The 17,293-nt window shown below is 41.9% G+C and overlaps 1 protein-coding gene across 3 annotated transcripts in view; it reads left to right on the plus strand.

Annotated features, from left to right (window-relative positions):
• Positions 1 to 1,126: 1,126 nt before the first annotated feature.
• The window catches only part of LOC5572135, a 457,258-nt gene continuing 441,091 nt past the window's right edge, over positions 1,127 to 17,293 (plus strand). The window contains exon 1 of one of the 3 annotated variants that reach the window (XM_021849403.1): positions 1,127 to 2,272. The gene's annotated coding sequence lies outside the window, so the exon portion shown is untranslated. The remainder of the gene's footprint in view (positions 2,273 to 17,293) is intronic. The other 2 variants (XM_021849404.1, XM_021849402.1) reach the window with 2 other exon arrangements.

The following is a 17,293-nucleotide window of genomic DNA, read 5'->3' on the forward strand; positions in this document are numbered from 1 at the left end:
GGACAACTCAATACATTTTGAACCCACAGAGTATATATTTTGAACCATTGGCATTTTCATTCGATTTTTCATTCGACCAAAACTAAGAAACTGTTTGTTTAATAGCTTGCGCATAATCCAATCAATCGATTAACAATGCAAAACTGGAGGAATTGTAAGCTTGTAACCTAGAAATTTGAAAAAAGTTATTGTTTACATTCGTATTTTTTTTGACGTGTTCAATTTCAGTGTGTAACGTGTTGTAATGGTTGCGTGGATGAACCGATTGAATTTAATTAATTTTGGTCATAATAAAGATATTTTCCATGCTTAATGCAAATATACAACAGTCCTTTCTATCCAAATAACTTGCTAACTGAGTTGGTCTTTTGATTTGAACTGAGAAATTTATTGGAAAATGACTCAGAGGGTCCAAAATATATAGAGGTCTAAATAATATTGGTTACCCTAGCCTTTGGCTTTAAAATTTCGTTGGGACATGGCTAGCCGCGTTGGGTAAACTAGTCTTACATATCCTTGTTATATCAACTTTCATTTGAAATTTACGCTACCATCAAGCTTAAGAGAAAAAACTGCCTATCATCATGATTATATTTGAAAATAATGTACTTGAAGTACAAAAATTTAACAAAAAATTAAAAGAAAGAAAATGTTTGGGATCCCTCGAAGAATTCGTTTGGGGAACGCGTCTAATGAAAGCTAAAAACCTATATTTTCGAAAGGTGAAAGATTTAGCGATGCCTATTTTTTGTGATAATATTGTTCTACCAGACACGCCGTGATATAGAGAAGTATTTTTACGCATTTTCTATAACTTCGGGTGAAAAACTGCGTTCCAAAACATGATGTTTGTCCCAATCGAGATTGACGAGTTTTGCCCTCCATGAGCATATTACCCCCAATTCCCCTAGATAAATATTAGAAATATTTTCCGATCGGAGAGCGACCGAGTGGCTAGACAAACGTCGTGTTCGATCTCACACCAAAATGTGTAGCTATGCGGCGAATATGATTTTTCCTCGGAGTTTGGTTCTTGGTCAGCTGCTCCCGCCCGATCGCACACTCATACAAACCAGCTCCATGTGGATCGACCGCCAGATTTTCCCATGCTTCTTGTATGGTTGGCCATAAGGCCGGACAACGCGCGGAGCGATATTTTCGGGTTTTGAGAAATCCCACGTTTAGCGTGAGATATTTCTTATATTTTTCGTCATAATTTCGTGTGGAGCGTAGCGGTAGTCGATAGTTTTCCTCGGGGATTTCGCGTGGACTGACCTGTGGAAAAGGTGGCGGTTGGATAATTTTCGCCTACTCCGTTTCCGTGAGAAAGAAGAAAAAACACACAAATTGTAAAGCCGCTTCTGAGTGACGAGGATAATTCGGATTTGTTTCCATGGTGATGGTGATAATGGGATTTTCCATCCGAGTAGGCGAGGTGCTTGAAAACACGAATGCATTCATGGCATACTAATTTCCTAGTGCTCCGTGCCGTGGTCGAAAAAGTGTCAAGCACGTTACCCAGGAAAATCGTGGTGAGGAATCTAACACAGCGCCCTTAGGCATCGCCTCCTATGCTGGAGAGAACTTTTCAGGTGTTTTCCGGCGAAGTTGGGGTGAATAAATAAAAAAAAATCTCATACCTTGTCAGCGGAGAAGATTTTGCCGGGAAAACTTTGCTGAAGTGTCATCAGTTCTGGAATTCGGTAAAATTGTGATCTCCATTCTACGGCAAGGGCTTCCAGCTGGATGATACGTGCAACTGGTGCCGGTGGCGAATTATGAGCCGAGGAAGAAGAATGGCTTTTGCAATGTAAACGAAAGATGTTTGCTGATGGAAAAGTATTTTCGAAGAAAAATGTTTTCGTGAGCGAGCGCCGGTGGTGGTGATTAGTATAAAAGTGTATGGCGAGTTTTGAGCATCGGGTCTCTTAGTGTGAGAAATAGTCAATATCCATTTAGAAAACTTCATGAGCAAGTATTTGATTTGCTCTCGTTTTGTTCATCCATCGATGTGGTGGTCGCGATTCCAAAAATAACATTCGAAATATACACAGATCGGTTTTCGGTAAAATCCGCTGCGAACGCGGTTTTCCCGACTTTATATCGGGAGAAGAAGGGGAATACCGATTTATGAGTAAACGTGTATGAAGCTGCGCTTGGAGAAACGAGAGAAACGACAAGTACTCACCTTTTTGTTTGTTTTGCCTGGGTGTTTTCATTTCAAATAAACGAGTTAATTAGCGGTTGATTAACAGCCAGCTATCAAAATCAGGTAAATGCAACATAAGATAAACAACGCGCTTGTTCATACTAACAGTTTGTTTTAGCCTCATTTGATGGTTGTTTTCAAAACGGTAGAATAGTTTACAATGCGCTTATGCACGAGTATATACAGTTGTGGTAAAAAGGATAAGGGTTGTGCTAACTAATGTAAACGATTCCACTTTTGGAAGGAGGAAATATTTGCACCACTTGTCACTTTACGTTATCTGAGAGCTTTACTTTGCGGGTAGATTCACACCATGCTCAAATAGAGCAACGTAACAGCTCAGAATCTACCATAATGCTTGGATGCAATTTATGGGAGCAGATAAGAACATATTTCATTCCATCGAAGTCATTCGGCAAAGCCACAAGGGTGCAAGATTCGGCTACGATGTCCACAAGGAATCTTCTGAAACATAAGACGCCAGGCCAATAAGTTCCCTTTCGTTTCAGGCGTTTTTCGTTTTATTTTTTGCAATATACGATTTTAACTACATCATATTTGAGCACCGTGCTCTTCATAGTTCCCAAACGTAACTTACAGTTACCCCACAGTTATGGATTAACTAAAGGTCTTTTTTTTTCAGAGGAAAAATATTAAAAATAAAGGACATTATGTATAAAACATTATTACATTTTTGGCTCTAAATAATATGATGTTTTTGCGAACACACTTCAAAATTCGCCGTTATTTACGGGAAAGTAACGATTTCGATAGAAATTTTTAAACGTTGTCCATTCTACAAATGTGAATCATTGGTGTAGGATGTTCCTTATCATGCAGTTATTCCTTAACTGTGTGCCACCGCGCCTAAGTGAGTTGTAGCTCTTCTCCAGGTGCACCGCAAATTTATTTACAATTAATTCGAAAATCAGCTATTATCTTGGAAAACCTTCACAAATAATTCGATCTTCATTAATTTGTGAAGAACCTAATTATAACAGGGTTACATTTGTTTTAAAAATCTATTTTTTTAAACATTTCATAAACAGTAGTTATTCAGCCACGATTAAGTGAAAGGCTTGCCTAACAAAGTAGTTGTTTGTTTTTCTCTAGAAACAATAGAAAATACTTTGTCAAAACTTTTCGCGAATTTTTTTTCTGCAATCACGCTCCAATCAAACATGAAGCAAAACGCTCAAGCTTATCTTACAAATTGGGGTTATAACTTGAATAAAGATGCACAAAAAATTTGATACATATTCGAAATTTTGAAAGAAAGCCAAACTTATGCATCAAAATTGGGCATGCGTCACAGATAAAAATCTGATTCCCACACCATGATTTACAAGTCATGAAATTCATAAATTGATTAGGCCATGATATCAGGACGACAAATCATGGTTCCTGGAGCCATAATCATGATTCTTCATAAACGCAACATCCATAGCGACAACACAAAGCAATGCACTTTGCTTCAAGTTATTCGCATCGATCACCCATCATTCATCACGATATATTTGTACTGTGGTAAAGTACGTGGCTCTCAATCAGAAGGTTCTTGATTCGAATCTTGCTCGTCCATATTTTGTTTTTTTTTGTTTTGATTTTATCGGGTTGACTGACAGAAATATAAATAGATCCGAAATGGATGCGCGAATCATGATTTTCGAGCATTCGATGCATGATTTCGAGCACTCAGCCGCAGCTTGTGTCGCATTACGACAATCTGACTCATGATATCGTGAGTCCAAATCATGGTGTATTTTCATAAGATGAAAATACACTGGAATCATGATATCTGGGTGCACAATCATGATTTTGGATTCTTATTACTACCCGTGTATATAGACAGATTTTTGCAAAGAAAAATAGTGGCTCGGACTTTCGAAAACATAAGCATTGGCTTCGAATGGATTCTTTTTTTCTCAAGGAATGCTAGAACAACTTCTTTAGATTTATTTTTCCAATTTCACGCAAAATGCATCACCTAAAGATTTAACCCTCAAAGCCCCGGGACAGACCTTTGATTTTCAATCGACTAGTGCTCAGAAACAAATAAGTTTCATCAAATGTAGTTGTCATTATGATTGATGGAATGAGTTACCGTGCTGCATCAATACCCGGACGCTTAAGCAAGGGCAATTCTTTAATCTTTCATTTCAATATGTTTCCCATAGATTTCTATGAAACCACCTTGTGTGACCAACAGTTTTGAACCATTTTGTTATAATAAAAAATAATTTGACGGTGAATATTATGATTTTATCATGAAAATTGTTGAATTAAAAAGGCATGTCTTGTCCTTAAATCCGGACACCTCCAGAAGCTTTGTTTTTAAATCCGGACACTATGGAATCAAAATCCGGACGGTTATGTAATTATATGAAATATTCGTAAAAATGATTAAGGCATTTCTTTATTGAATAGATAATAAAATTTATAAGATTTTAGTACTCACATGTGATGCATATTGCTTGAAAATATGATAAATATGCACATAAACGCATAGTTTACCTCTACTGCATCCAAGACATATCCAATCAACCGCTTGTGGTTCAAACTAAATCAATAATTTGAAGCTTTTATTGCATAAAAGTCATTCTGAACACTTAAAACACTTCTTTTGATAATATCGTCAAGTTTCTCCAGTATTACATTCCAAATATTTGCTAACAGTAACAAATAATGAGGCTTTAGTATGATGTCCGGAATTAAAGACACTTGGATGGTTTCCCGGACAGTCTTTGTTTGCGTCGAAAAATGCATATTTACACCATATACCACTACTGCCGTGTTTTCCAGTTGTTGAACTACAGTTCTATTCACATTTTTATCGAAAACGCTTCTCAAATATGATAACTTTCACACATTATATTAAACTAAAACTTGTGGTAGACTCGGCGGCACTATCACCAAAACATCTTGCACTGTAAGAAAATGACGTCTAACTGAAGCAGTTTATTGTTATTACTTTTTCATGATTATCAGGCAATGGTTACTAGATAACAAATGCTGATAAAATGTTCAAAACTATTGGAAGTAGAAATTATGAACAAAATTCTAAATAATTATACAATATTTTCCTTTTATTCAATGAATTTCATCAGAGTGTCCGGATATTGGTACTGTCCGGATTTTGATTCACCACGGTATACTTCTTGTTAGTGGGATTTTTAAATCGGAAGTTCTGGTCTAGACATGTGTTTCAACTGGAAATAAGTGTTCTCTATTCTTCTATTTTTAGACTTAAGGTGAAGATGCATCGCCAGATAGCATGACCACGCTGAGGGTCGTGGGTTCGAATCCCGCTGGTCGAGGAGCTTTTCGTACAGGAAATTTTCTCGATTCCCAGTGCATAGTATCTTCGTACCTGCCACACGATATACACGTGCAAAAATGGTCAATCGGCCAAGAAAGCTCTCAGTTAATAACTGTTGTAGTGCTCATAAGAACACTAGCAGGCTTTGTCCCAGTTGGGACGTAACGCCAGAAAGAAGAAGAAGAAGTGAAGATACATCGAATCCAAACCTCAAATTTTTGAGAAGTACAAATCTAGTGAACTAAACAACCATTCAAACTGAAAATTCAATCGATTGGTCACCACCAGCGTGTGACCAATCGATTAAGTTTTCAGCTCCAACCGCTTTCTGGTTCTCTAGATTTGTGTTCTTGAAAATTTCAGGTTTGGCCGAAGTATCAATTCAAGCAAGAATCATGTTCTTACATGAGGCTATTTCATGAAGTTTGAGCAATCGCATGCCTATTTTTGATCTTCATCCATGTTCGTCTCCTGGTTCACCGGAAGTGACCCTACAACCCAGCTTGAGCAATAGGGTAAAATTGACAATATTGAGAATTGATATCTTGCATTGAGTTTCTGACATGATGTTATGACATTCAAGTAGTCGCATTTTTGCTGTGGGTCAAATTTACATGTGTTCTGAATATAGCATAAGCATAAGCATAGATGACCGTACAATTCGTAGTTGCTACTCCGTGATTGACCAGAACAATCGAAGTTGCACAGGGAATTAATGAATGGGGCTTGGGATTAGCTTACCATTCTTCAATGTGCACAAATCGAGAGCTCAAATTTAAAAGTCAATAACGGCGCCGGCCACGTCCTTACAGTCATCGGGGAAGGGAAGGAATGTTAGTGTGACTACCGTTGTTACTAGAGACCGAGATCACCTCTGCATCTCCACGGTTGTCATGGAAAGGATATTGGGTTAGTGGGATAAGGTAGAGATCTGGGAGTCACCAATGTTTGGTGATGCGATCCATGATATAATCACGCCTAACCGGATTCGCGAAATAATTCGATAATCGCATTGTACGTCGAATAAGTGTTCGTCACTCGCCCATGCAAGAGCAAGCGACGCGATCAATAGATCAAACACTACTAACGACCCACGGCGCTTTTTCATTTTTCTGAGCGAACGACGCGCGACAAGTTTAATCCTGCCCCCATTGCCCGCCCCGCAGGAGCAAGCGGCAAGGTTGAAGGATCAAACACTACTCAGATCAAAATAACAGTAAGGAAACAAATGAAAAACCGAATTTGTCATTTAACTCCACTAAAGTATTTATCCTTTGACAGACACGCGTATTCTGACCTCAACTGTAGGACCGTCTTTGGTGTTGCATACTAGCCTCGACCTGGGAGGGAGAAACCAATACGAAATTTATGAACGTCAAGGTGAACCGAGATTTTGCTGTCACGAACTGTCACTGTGAGCCCAGATCTAAAACAATGGACAAACATGATAAAAGCGCGTAATTGATTAAAACGTATTTTAGCATTTTATCAAATGTGACAAAAAATCGATTGAAAAGCTATTCATGCTTATTCAAAAGTAATGTCACAATAGCACCTTTTATCCTGATTGAATATAAAGTGTTCAAATGCGCATTATTTAACTTTGTCCAATAAAAACGAAATTTAAATGCACAGAAAACTTCGGCCCTTTTTCCATGTTTGTCCAGAACGATCGAAGGAACACAACAAAAGAAAACTAGCGATTTTTATCAAGTCTTCCTTGATTGTCGTTGACAAACTGGAGTTTTCTTGCAATTCGAAATAACTTTGTGTCATATTTTGTGTGTAATATCGGTGCCTCCCTCCCAGGCCTCGACTGTTAGGCGATGTGTGAGAATTGCAAATTTCAGTTTATGTGCAGCAAATCATTCAGCTATCGCTGATCTTAAGGTGTTCTTTACCCCCACTTCCCCTATAAGAAATAAGGGCGAGTAATACTAATGAATGAATTGCCCATTAGGCATTTCACAGAGACACCCTCTCTCTTTCGCTCTTTAACAAAACTTAAAAACTAGTTGACAGGTGCTGGCACCATCGTTTTCAGACCTCCCGAAGGAAGGAAAAAGAGCGATTCTCTGATGACGTCACCGTGCAATGGACTGATGCACGAGTCCGCCAATTCGACGCCTGGGCGGTGCCGAGTCCACTGGTTACTATGGTAACATAAATAATACGGCACCGCTCAAACGTCAAACTAGTGAACCAGTGCATTGGTCCATGGAGAATGAAGGAAATCCAACCGATCTGTTTTCGCAGCGAAGCCCTCTCTCTCCCACTCTCACCTTTCTCAGATTTTCCAGAGGAGAGAACGACTCTCCGCTGACTTCATCGTGCAATGGACGCTCTAAAATATTTGATGGCAGAGATGAAATAAAGCAAAACAGTACCAACACAGAGCAGACAGTGAGTGTTAAATATAAAAAAAACACAGTCTGAAATAAAAACACATTTACTCCCACATCGATCCGTTGAAATCTACATCTTCGTCCCCAGCATCACTTTGCAACGTTCAAAACCAATCCACATCTGCACATTCAGAAGAAAAAAACGAGAAAAATACTTAGCTTCAGTTTGCTGCCTTCGCTTCAACATCTGGTGTTTTCTTTCTCGAACCATTTCACTGATTGCAAAAACACATACAAACATCATTACACTCAATGTGTCATCACTCAACCGTCCGCATGCGAAATGTTGCACTGATCAATGGAACTGGTTTTCTTATTCTGTGCTACACCTTTCAGTAGTATTTGTTCGTTTGGACGGACACAAATTCAAAGACGCGACATTATCATTGGCACTACACAAACACATAAGGAAACGGCGTGCTCGACACGCTCTTGCTCAAAATTTGGACGCGAAAAAATGGCTGATTGCTAGGCTGGAACAAATCACTTTAATTTCACTTTTTCCACGGGAAGTACACTTTTTGCAATTATTGCTTCACATGGATTCAAAACCTCGAACACGTTCGAATCAAATACACTTAATTTCGCCATTTATTTATAAGAATTCATGCGAAATAAGGAAGAATTCACTGGACACCACAATATTACGGCTGTTGCACCTCAAATAAACACTATTTCTCCAAATTTACATGTGTTCTGAATATGGCTAAAAACTATCACTAAATATTGGTTTCATTGTCAAAGTTTAAAAAAATGAGGCTACGGAACACTTATTTCCGCAGGTATTCCAACTCATCCTAAGTGAAAACCGCATTTCATGAAACTTATTTGTTTCTGAGTACCAATCGATTAAAAATAAACGGTCTGTCCCGGGGTTTAGAGGGTGAACACCCACATTTTATATTTTTTTATCGAGAGACAACCATTTTATATTATACAAATTCCTGCTTCTACGCGTTTTGTTCAAGATGAGAACAAGGTTAATTCCCGAGCCTTATTTCTGAAAGCAATCGAAATGAGATTATCAAAAAAGGCACATGAATATTGCTAGTACGAAGTATACCGTAACAACGCGAACATTCATTTATTTAGTTAACATCTAAACAGATAACACTGAATCAATAATTCAACGCCACAATACTCGATTCGTGGCCGCATCTCTCTATTCTCGGATCTGCCCCACGCTCGCCAAATCGATACGCACTGGATCCGCCCACCTCGCTCGCTGCTCCACGCCTTCTTGTATTAACCGGATCCGAAGCGAACACCATCTTTGCAGGATTGCTGTCCGGCATTCTTGCAACATGCCCTGCCCATCGTATCCTTCCAGCTTTGGCCGCATTCTGGAAATTGGGTTCGCTGTAGATTTGGGCGATCTCGTGGTTCATCCTTCGCCGCCATACTCCGTTTTCCTAAACACCGCCAAAGATCGTCCTAAGCACGCGACGTTCGAAGACTCCAAGTGCTTGCAAGTCCTCCTCTAGCATCGTCCACGTTTCATGCCCTTAGAGGACTACCAGCCTTATGAGCGTTTTGTACATGGTACATTTGGTGCGGGCGTGAATCTTTTTTTACCGCAGCTTCTTGTGGAGGCATTAGTAGGCCCGACTTCCACTGATGATGCGCCTCCGTATTTCACGGCTAACGTTATTGTCAGCTTTTTTTTTTATTTTGTTTTATGGCTATAGCGTTCATGCGACTCAAAGCTAAAGGGAGTCTGTAGAAGCAAATGATGGAAACGAATAGGTGCATAGGCGTCGCAAGAGAGCGACAAGATTGGAAATTTGTAATTATGTGGTGAAAATTGAGCAAGCCATTTTAAAGTCAGTAAGCATCGAAGCGTCCTATATTTTGCCTAGCTTCTCTACTGGAAAAGGGTTGGCTCAAAGCTTTGAGCTTTGCTACCAACACAGGCAAAATACAGGAGGCTTCAATGTGCTCATATACTGACGGCAACGGTTCTATCGATCGATGACTGATATTGGGAATTAACACGCAGTCAGAGATGGTTTGTCTCTATCATGTGTGCTCTTCCCGCCAGTCACCACATTTTCACCACCTAATTACAAATTTTCAATCTTGTCGCTCTCTTGCGACGCCTATGCACCTATTCGTTTCCATCATTTGCTTCTATAGACTCCCTTTAGCTTTGAGTCGCATGACCGCTATAGCCATAAAACAAAATAAAATTAAAACAATCACGGTCGATACCTTCTCCTATGTTATTGTCAGCCGTCAGCAAGGATCCAAAGTAGACGAACTCGTTGACCACCTCGAATGTAACCCCGTCTATCGTAACACTGCTACCTAGGCGAGCCCTATCGCGCTCGGCCCCACCAGCTAGCATGTACTTTGTCTTGGTCGCATTCACCACCAGTCCAGCCTTTGCTGCTTCACGTTTCAGGCGGGTGTACAGGTCTGTTATGTTTCTGTCTTTTCCAATGTTCGACAGACAATGTCCATATCATCCACGAAGCAAACAAATAGACTGGATCTCGTAAAAATCGTACCCCGGCTGTTAAGCCCGGCGCTCCGCATAACACCTTCCAGCACAATATTGAATAACAGGCACGAGAGTCTGGGGTATTCTTATCAGTCTCGTGAGCTTCCCGGGAAAGCTGTTCTCGCCCATGTTCGACATCTCTACGTGATCGATACTATCGTATACCACCTTGAAATCGATGAAAAGGTGATGTGTTGAGACCTTGTATTCACGACATTTTTGGAGGATTTGCCGTACAGTAAAGATCTGGTCCTTGATAACTTCCCACGAACTCATTTACTACAGGTGACAGACGACGGAAGATAAAGATAAAGACAATTTACACCGTCTTCAGCCAAAGGCTGCACAGACTGAACATTACTAACATTAGACAACGGACACATGGAACGACCAGTGGACCAATGAAGAATTTTTCGTTTGACGAAAAGTTTTCTCCGACTGGGGCGGGAATCGAACCCACACTCCGTAGCGCAATACGCCTAAACGACTGACGCCGCTAACCGCACGGCTACGAAGCCCACATGATCTGGGATAATACTTTGTAGGCCGCATTTAGAATGGTGATGGCACGAAAGTTCTCACAATCTCACTTGTCGCCTTTCTTGTAGATGGGGCATATAATCCTTTTCTTCAACTCCTCCGGTAGCTGTTCTGTTTCCCAGATTGTGCCTATCAGCCGGTGTAGACAAATCGCCAGTCTCTCCGGGCCCACCTTTATTGTTCTTGAGCTGGTGAATGGCATCCTTAACTTCCCTCAAATTGGGGGCTGGTTGGTTTCCATTGCCCGTAGTACTGACGAAGGCATTTCCTCCGTTGTCCCGTCCTTCATTGCTTTTCATTAGCTGTGTAGTTTCCGAGTTAGAATAGAACTACGGATGACCTGTTCCGGTGGTAAGAGTCCACCAAACAGGGTAACCCCAATTCAAGGTGTGAAGTGAAAAACCGTGCCAAGGAATGAGTGGTCAAGGGGGTAAAAAAGATGCTCGACCTTTAACGGAGACTGTGGGGCACCTGGGCACCCCTCACAGTAATTTGTCCCTTACCGCGTTAATGCAGGGCTCTGGCGTGGTGGACCTCTTTTCCCGTGCAACTCGTGGGATCCAAAATGAGTACAAATTTAAATTAAGACAAGAGTAGTAGCGCAGGAAGCAGTAGTAGGGAAGCGAACCCCTTCGCAAGAAGTGGATTAGCTAGGTCTCCGTTGAGAAGAGCGCCCAGACAGCCAGAATGTACGTATAACGGAATCACTTTTTGCGTTATGCGATGCTTATATGTTGAAAGTTTCACGAATAAGATGGTGCGAAAAGGCTTTATACGTACAAAACTGGAGGCGATATGCGTGCATTTTTATATGATGAAAAGTACCATGCAGGTATCAGGTATCAGAAGGCCGGCTCCAAAGGCACGTTCCCCACCAGTTGGGAGATTTGTGCCATCGCCATATTTGAGCCTATTTCATCATCTACCCGATGGGAGAGGAAAGGGAAGGGAAAGATGGGAGGAAATAGGAGTGGGGTCCCTTGAAAAGGGAAGATCGCATAAGCGAAATGAGAGCATGTAGCTCCATACCACAATGGGTTCGAACAGCGCCCTAAAAAGGGCACTGCAAAACGCATGAGCGTAAAGAGAGCCTATAGCTCATTACCACAGCGGGTTAAGAATAACAGGATGTCCTGAAGATTCAAGCTTCTGTATTCAGTTTCACTTAATAAGTGTTTACCAAGTAATTGGAATCGCATTTGCGCAAAAACTGGACAGTTACATATCAGGTGATACGAAGTTCCATAATCGGAGTCACAACTATCACACACAAATGAGTCAGCACGCTGAATATTTGCCATGTGATAGTTGAGTCGGCAGTGGCCTGTCAACGCTCTGACCAAGAGACTGCAATTCTGCTTTGACAGATTTGGAGATGGCTCAGTAATATACAATTTTGTTTGACGACACGACTCCAAACTATTCCAATATTGCTTGTGCTGAGTTGCCGCCCAAGAGTTTATCTGAAGCTTCACCCAGCACTTCGAAATTGGAATAGCCGGCTCAGGGCCAATGAAGTTATGCGATGCTCCATCGCGAGCTAGCTCATCAGCCAATTCATTTCCAGCGATGGAAGAATGGCCAGGTATCCATACAAGGTTTACAGAGTTGACTGAATTCAGTTCCTCAATTTGAGTTCGACATGCGATAACAAGCTTCGACCTTGAGTTGGCCGAAGCGAGAGCTTTTATAGCAGCTTGACTATCTGAACAGAAGTATATGACTTTACCCATTACGCGCTGTTGAAGTGCTGATTGCACTCCACACATAAGGGCAAATATTTCCGCCTGAAAAACGGTGCAGTTTCTACCAAGTGAGTAAAACTGATTCAGCCTTAGCTCACGAGAATATACTCCTGCACCAGCTCTACCTTCAAGAAGGGAGCCATCAGTGTAACATACTATATTGTTTGATATACTTCTTTCCAAATACCCAGACGTCCACTCTTCCCGTGAAGGGAATTGTGTGGTAAATGTCCTGTAAGGAAAGTTACAAGCAATTGTGAGATCACTTGGAGCAAGGACAATTTTGTCCCAATTCACCAAAAGTGGAAACAACGAAGTGTGTGTAGATCTACGAGTCACTGGATTTTTCTCCAGTAGATCCAGTACCCATAAACGGTAAGAGCAAGAAAGTGCTTCTTGTTTAAGATATATGTGTAGTGGCGCAACGTCGAAAAGGGCCTCGAGCGCTGCTGTGGGAGTTGTAGAGAACGCACCAGACATCGCCATCAAGCACATCCTTTGGAGATGGCCCAATTTTGATTGGATTGTTCTCACTTCGCCCTTTTGCCACCACACAAGACATCCATATGCCAATATTGGTCGAACAACTGTTGTGTAAATCCATTTGATATATTTGGGTTTGAGGCCCCAAGTTTAACCAAAGGTTCGCCGGCATTGACCGAAGGCCATGCAAGCTTTTTTGACTCTGAAATCAATGTGAGGTGTCCATGAAAGTTTGGAATCTAGAATGACTCCGACATACTTTACTTGATCAGTCACATTAATCTCAGTGCCAAAAAGACGTAAAGGTCGAATTCCATCGCGGTTTCGTCTTTCCGTAAAAAGAACAATAGATGTTTTATTCGGGTTAACCGAAAGGCCATATTGGCGACACCAACTCTCGACTACCTGAAGAGCACTTTGCATCAGGTCGAATAGGGTGCTTATGCACATACCAACTATCAGAGCTAGATAGTCGTCGGCAAATCCATAAGTTGGAAAACCGCAATTATTGAGTTGCCTCAATAGCGTATCTGCTACGAGATTCCACAAAAGTGGTGACAAGACTCCCCCTTGGGGGCATCCGCAAACACTCAATTTTCGAATCGCTGCTTGACGCAATGTCGAGAAGAGATGTCGGTTTTTGAGCATTTGATGAATCCAATTGGTAATCATTGTAGGTAGCCCATGGTTTCGTGCGGCTTCCAATATGGCATCGAAAGACACGTTATCAAAGGCACCCTCAATATCCAAGAAAACACCCAAGCACGATTGCTTCTGAGCGAATGCTTTCTCGATATCGTATACAACTTTGTGTAAAAGAGTCACAGTGGACTTTCCAGATTGGTAAGCATGTTGATTCACATGAAGAGGCATGTTTGCCAAATAAACATCACGGATGTGATGATCGATAATGCGTTCCAGACATTTCAGAAGAAAAGATGTCAGACTGATTGGTCTAAAACTCTTCGCTTCCTCATACGACGCACGTCCTCCTTTTGGGATAAACTTTACAGTAATATCACGCCAGGATTTGGGAATGTACCCGGTAGCAAAACTGCTTACAAGTAGCTTTTTCAAAACATGTTTGATAAACTCAAATCCCTTTTGGAGCAGAACAGGATAAATCCCATCCGCTCCTGGAGATTTGAAAGGAGCAAAACTATTAAGTGCCCATTGAATCGATTCAGTAGTTACGATACTGCGAGCCGAGGCCAGAGACTCGTAACTACATGAAAAGACATTTGGTTCATCCGTAGATGCTATGTCCACACATCCGGGGAAGTGTGTATTGAATAAACATTCTAAAACTTCTTCATCGGAAGAAGTAAAGTCACCATTAGGTAAGCGAATTTCGTTCACTTGGAAATCCTTAGATTTTGCAAGAATTTTGTTCAACCGACTGACTTCACTCAAACTGGAAACATTTGTACAAAGGTTTTTCCAGCCGGATCGTTCAGCAGAACGAAGAGCCTTCTTGTAAGCCTTGCGAGCTGACTTGAACGACTCTGATCCAGCTGAACGGCGTCTGTTCCAACTCCTTCTACATTGTTTCCTGAGTCTAGTCAGATCGGAATTCCACCATGGGGTCCCTCTTGTAGTCTTTACAGACCGCAGAGGACATGCTTCTTCAAAAGCTTCCATAATGTAGGATGTTGTAGTATCAACGGCATCATCCAGATCACTTGGATTTTCAATGGACGGAGAATATCCATGAAATTTGGTCACAACCAATTCAATGTAGAGTTCCCAGTTTGTTGACCGGGGATTCCTAAAACGCAAAGTCTGCGCAGTTACATTTGAATGTTCAAAGAAGATGTAGCGATGATCAGATAATGATTCCTCATCTGATACATGCCAATTCGTCAACTCGTGACTGATTCTATTCGAGCAGAGCGTTATGTCTAACACTTCTTCTCTATTAGAAACCATGAAGGTTGGGCGATTGCCTATGTTAAGTAATCCAAGGTCTGTACTACTTAAGTATTCCATCAGACTGGAGCCTCTCAAATTGATATCCGAGCTGCCCCAGATGATGTGATGAGCATTGGCATCACTGCCCACAATCAGCGGAAGGCCTTTTGTTACGCAGTGTACGACAACTCGTTTGAAGTCATCCGTTGGGGATGGTTCATCATGTGGTAAATATACCGAACAATAGACGTATTTCCTGTTGAGGTCACCAACAGAAACATCGATTGTGACAGCACATACATCTCTGGTAGTTAACTCAGAAATGAGTGTAGCAACGATTGCTTTATTAACGAGCACGCATGCGCGGGGCATGGAACGCGAGTTTGCCATTTCAAGCTTGCTAAAAGTAGCAAAAAGGTTCACAAGGTTACCTAGATAGAAGTTCCCTCTATGAAAGTAGGGTTCTTGAACTAGCGCCACTTGGGCTGCACCATTTTGCATGAGTCTGCAAAGATTGATCGTTGCTGTTCTTTTATGCTGAAGATTGATCTGAGCTAACCTAACCGTAGCCACTACCCAAACTAGGCAGGATTAAGCTTTTTGCAATCTCAGCACGAAAAAGACCAGCAACGAAAAAACCAGATCGGTATCTATTTAAAGTCGCCAAAGGCGAAAGAGCACAGAATACACTGTGTAAAACGCATAATGCGAATCCATATAGGTGATAATTTAAATTAAATGTCAACATATTCATAATCCCACCCTTATTAAGCCTCAGGATAGAGACTGAAGAAGGGCAGCCGATTATCTCGGAGAAACACAAGGTCACCTGCACCATTGCTCCGGGTAGCACAGGAAGGACTCAATACTGTGGAGGGCGCCCTGGTACCCCACAGGCTCCGTTTGCGGTTAGGTTTTATTTAGACCCCCCTAACCATTCATTCTTAGGCACGGTACGCATCACACCATAAATTAGGGGTCACCTGTGAGGTGGACTTTTACCACCGGAACAGGCAGTCCGTAGTGTTAATTCTTAGCCAGTTGATACAACCGCTACCGACACTACGCGGCTATCTAGGCTGCTCGGGAAAAGGAGGTTAATATTGATGATTAACTCCTGACGTGCCCAAGCAGCCACAAAAACCATGTACCATGCAATGCGAGTGTATCGATTTTATTGCGAAGCAATTTGTACTCTTATGCGACTTAATTTATGATAACAAAGTTCATTTGACAGCTGCTACGGATTGATCCGACTAACTTTGTACGAGTATACGGAACGAAACAAAATGTACATATGAACTCAGAAAATAACGTTTTATGCGAGGAAACCCATCAATCAAACGATTTCATCCACCATGTAGTGCGGGTGTGATGCAATTTGAATAAATAAACGACTTTGTTCGTAAACTGTTATGCGACTTCTGGTTGTCTGGGCGGACGCAGGAGGAGGCAGCAGCGCACGTAGTGCCAGTGCTGGACACCATATTTCATCCCCGGCTAACGTATCGGGTGAGGTTATTAATGGAGCGTGGTTGATGAGGGCCATCAATAAAAGAAGAGAGGGGCTGCACAGCAACTTGACTCCATCATTGACTTTGCGTCCTCGAAGTCCAACATTAGCAAGGACCTCAAGCAGACCCTGTTGAGACTTCGTAAGTCGATGTTGGCGGCCAAGCAGAACCATGCTAAACCCATGGCGACTGTGGCAGCTGCAGAACCCGTGGAATTGAAGTCTACCCCGACGGAGCCCTTCATTTTTGCGGGTAGCCCTTAAAGTGCGGAAGCGAATGCTTATAACAAGCAATCGCAGAAGCAGAAGCGTGCGAGGCAGCCGTCAGGGGAGGAGCTACCCGGAGGCACTCGCAAGGCCAGGCGGATATTAACCCCGAAAATCGGCAGATATGCCGGAAAATCGGACCCCAGCCAGGCGTCCCGGAAAGCCGAGAAGGGTGGACCCGAAAAGGCTGGCCCCTCACGGATTGATGGGATCAGGGGGGGACGCCCCCTGGACAACCGTAGAGCGAAAAAAGAGGAACAAGAAGTACGAAGTGCAGGAGCGTAGGGATACCAGGCCAAAGAGAGGTAGGAGGGTAGGTGCCAAGCGCGAAAAGGGTGATGCGATCATCATCAAGACGGAAGAGTCCAAGTACTCGGAAGTCTTGAAGGCAATGCGCA

The sequence above is a fragment of the Aedes aegypti genome, chromosome 3 (assembly GCF_002204515.2).
Source record: "Aedes aegypti strain LVP_AGWG chromosome 3, AaegL5.0 Primary Assembly, whole genome shotgun sequence".
Lineage (NCBI taxonomy): Eukaryota > Metazoa > Arthropoda > Insecta > Diptera > Culicidae > Aedes > Aedes aegypti.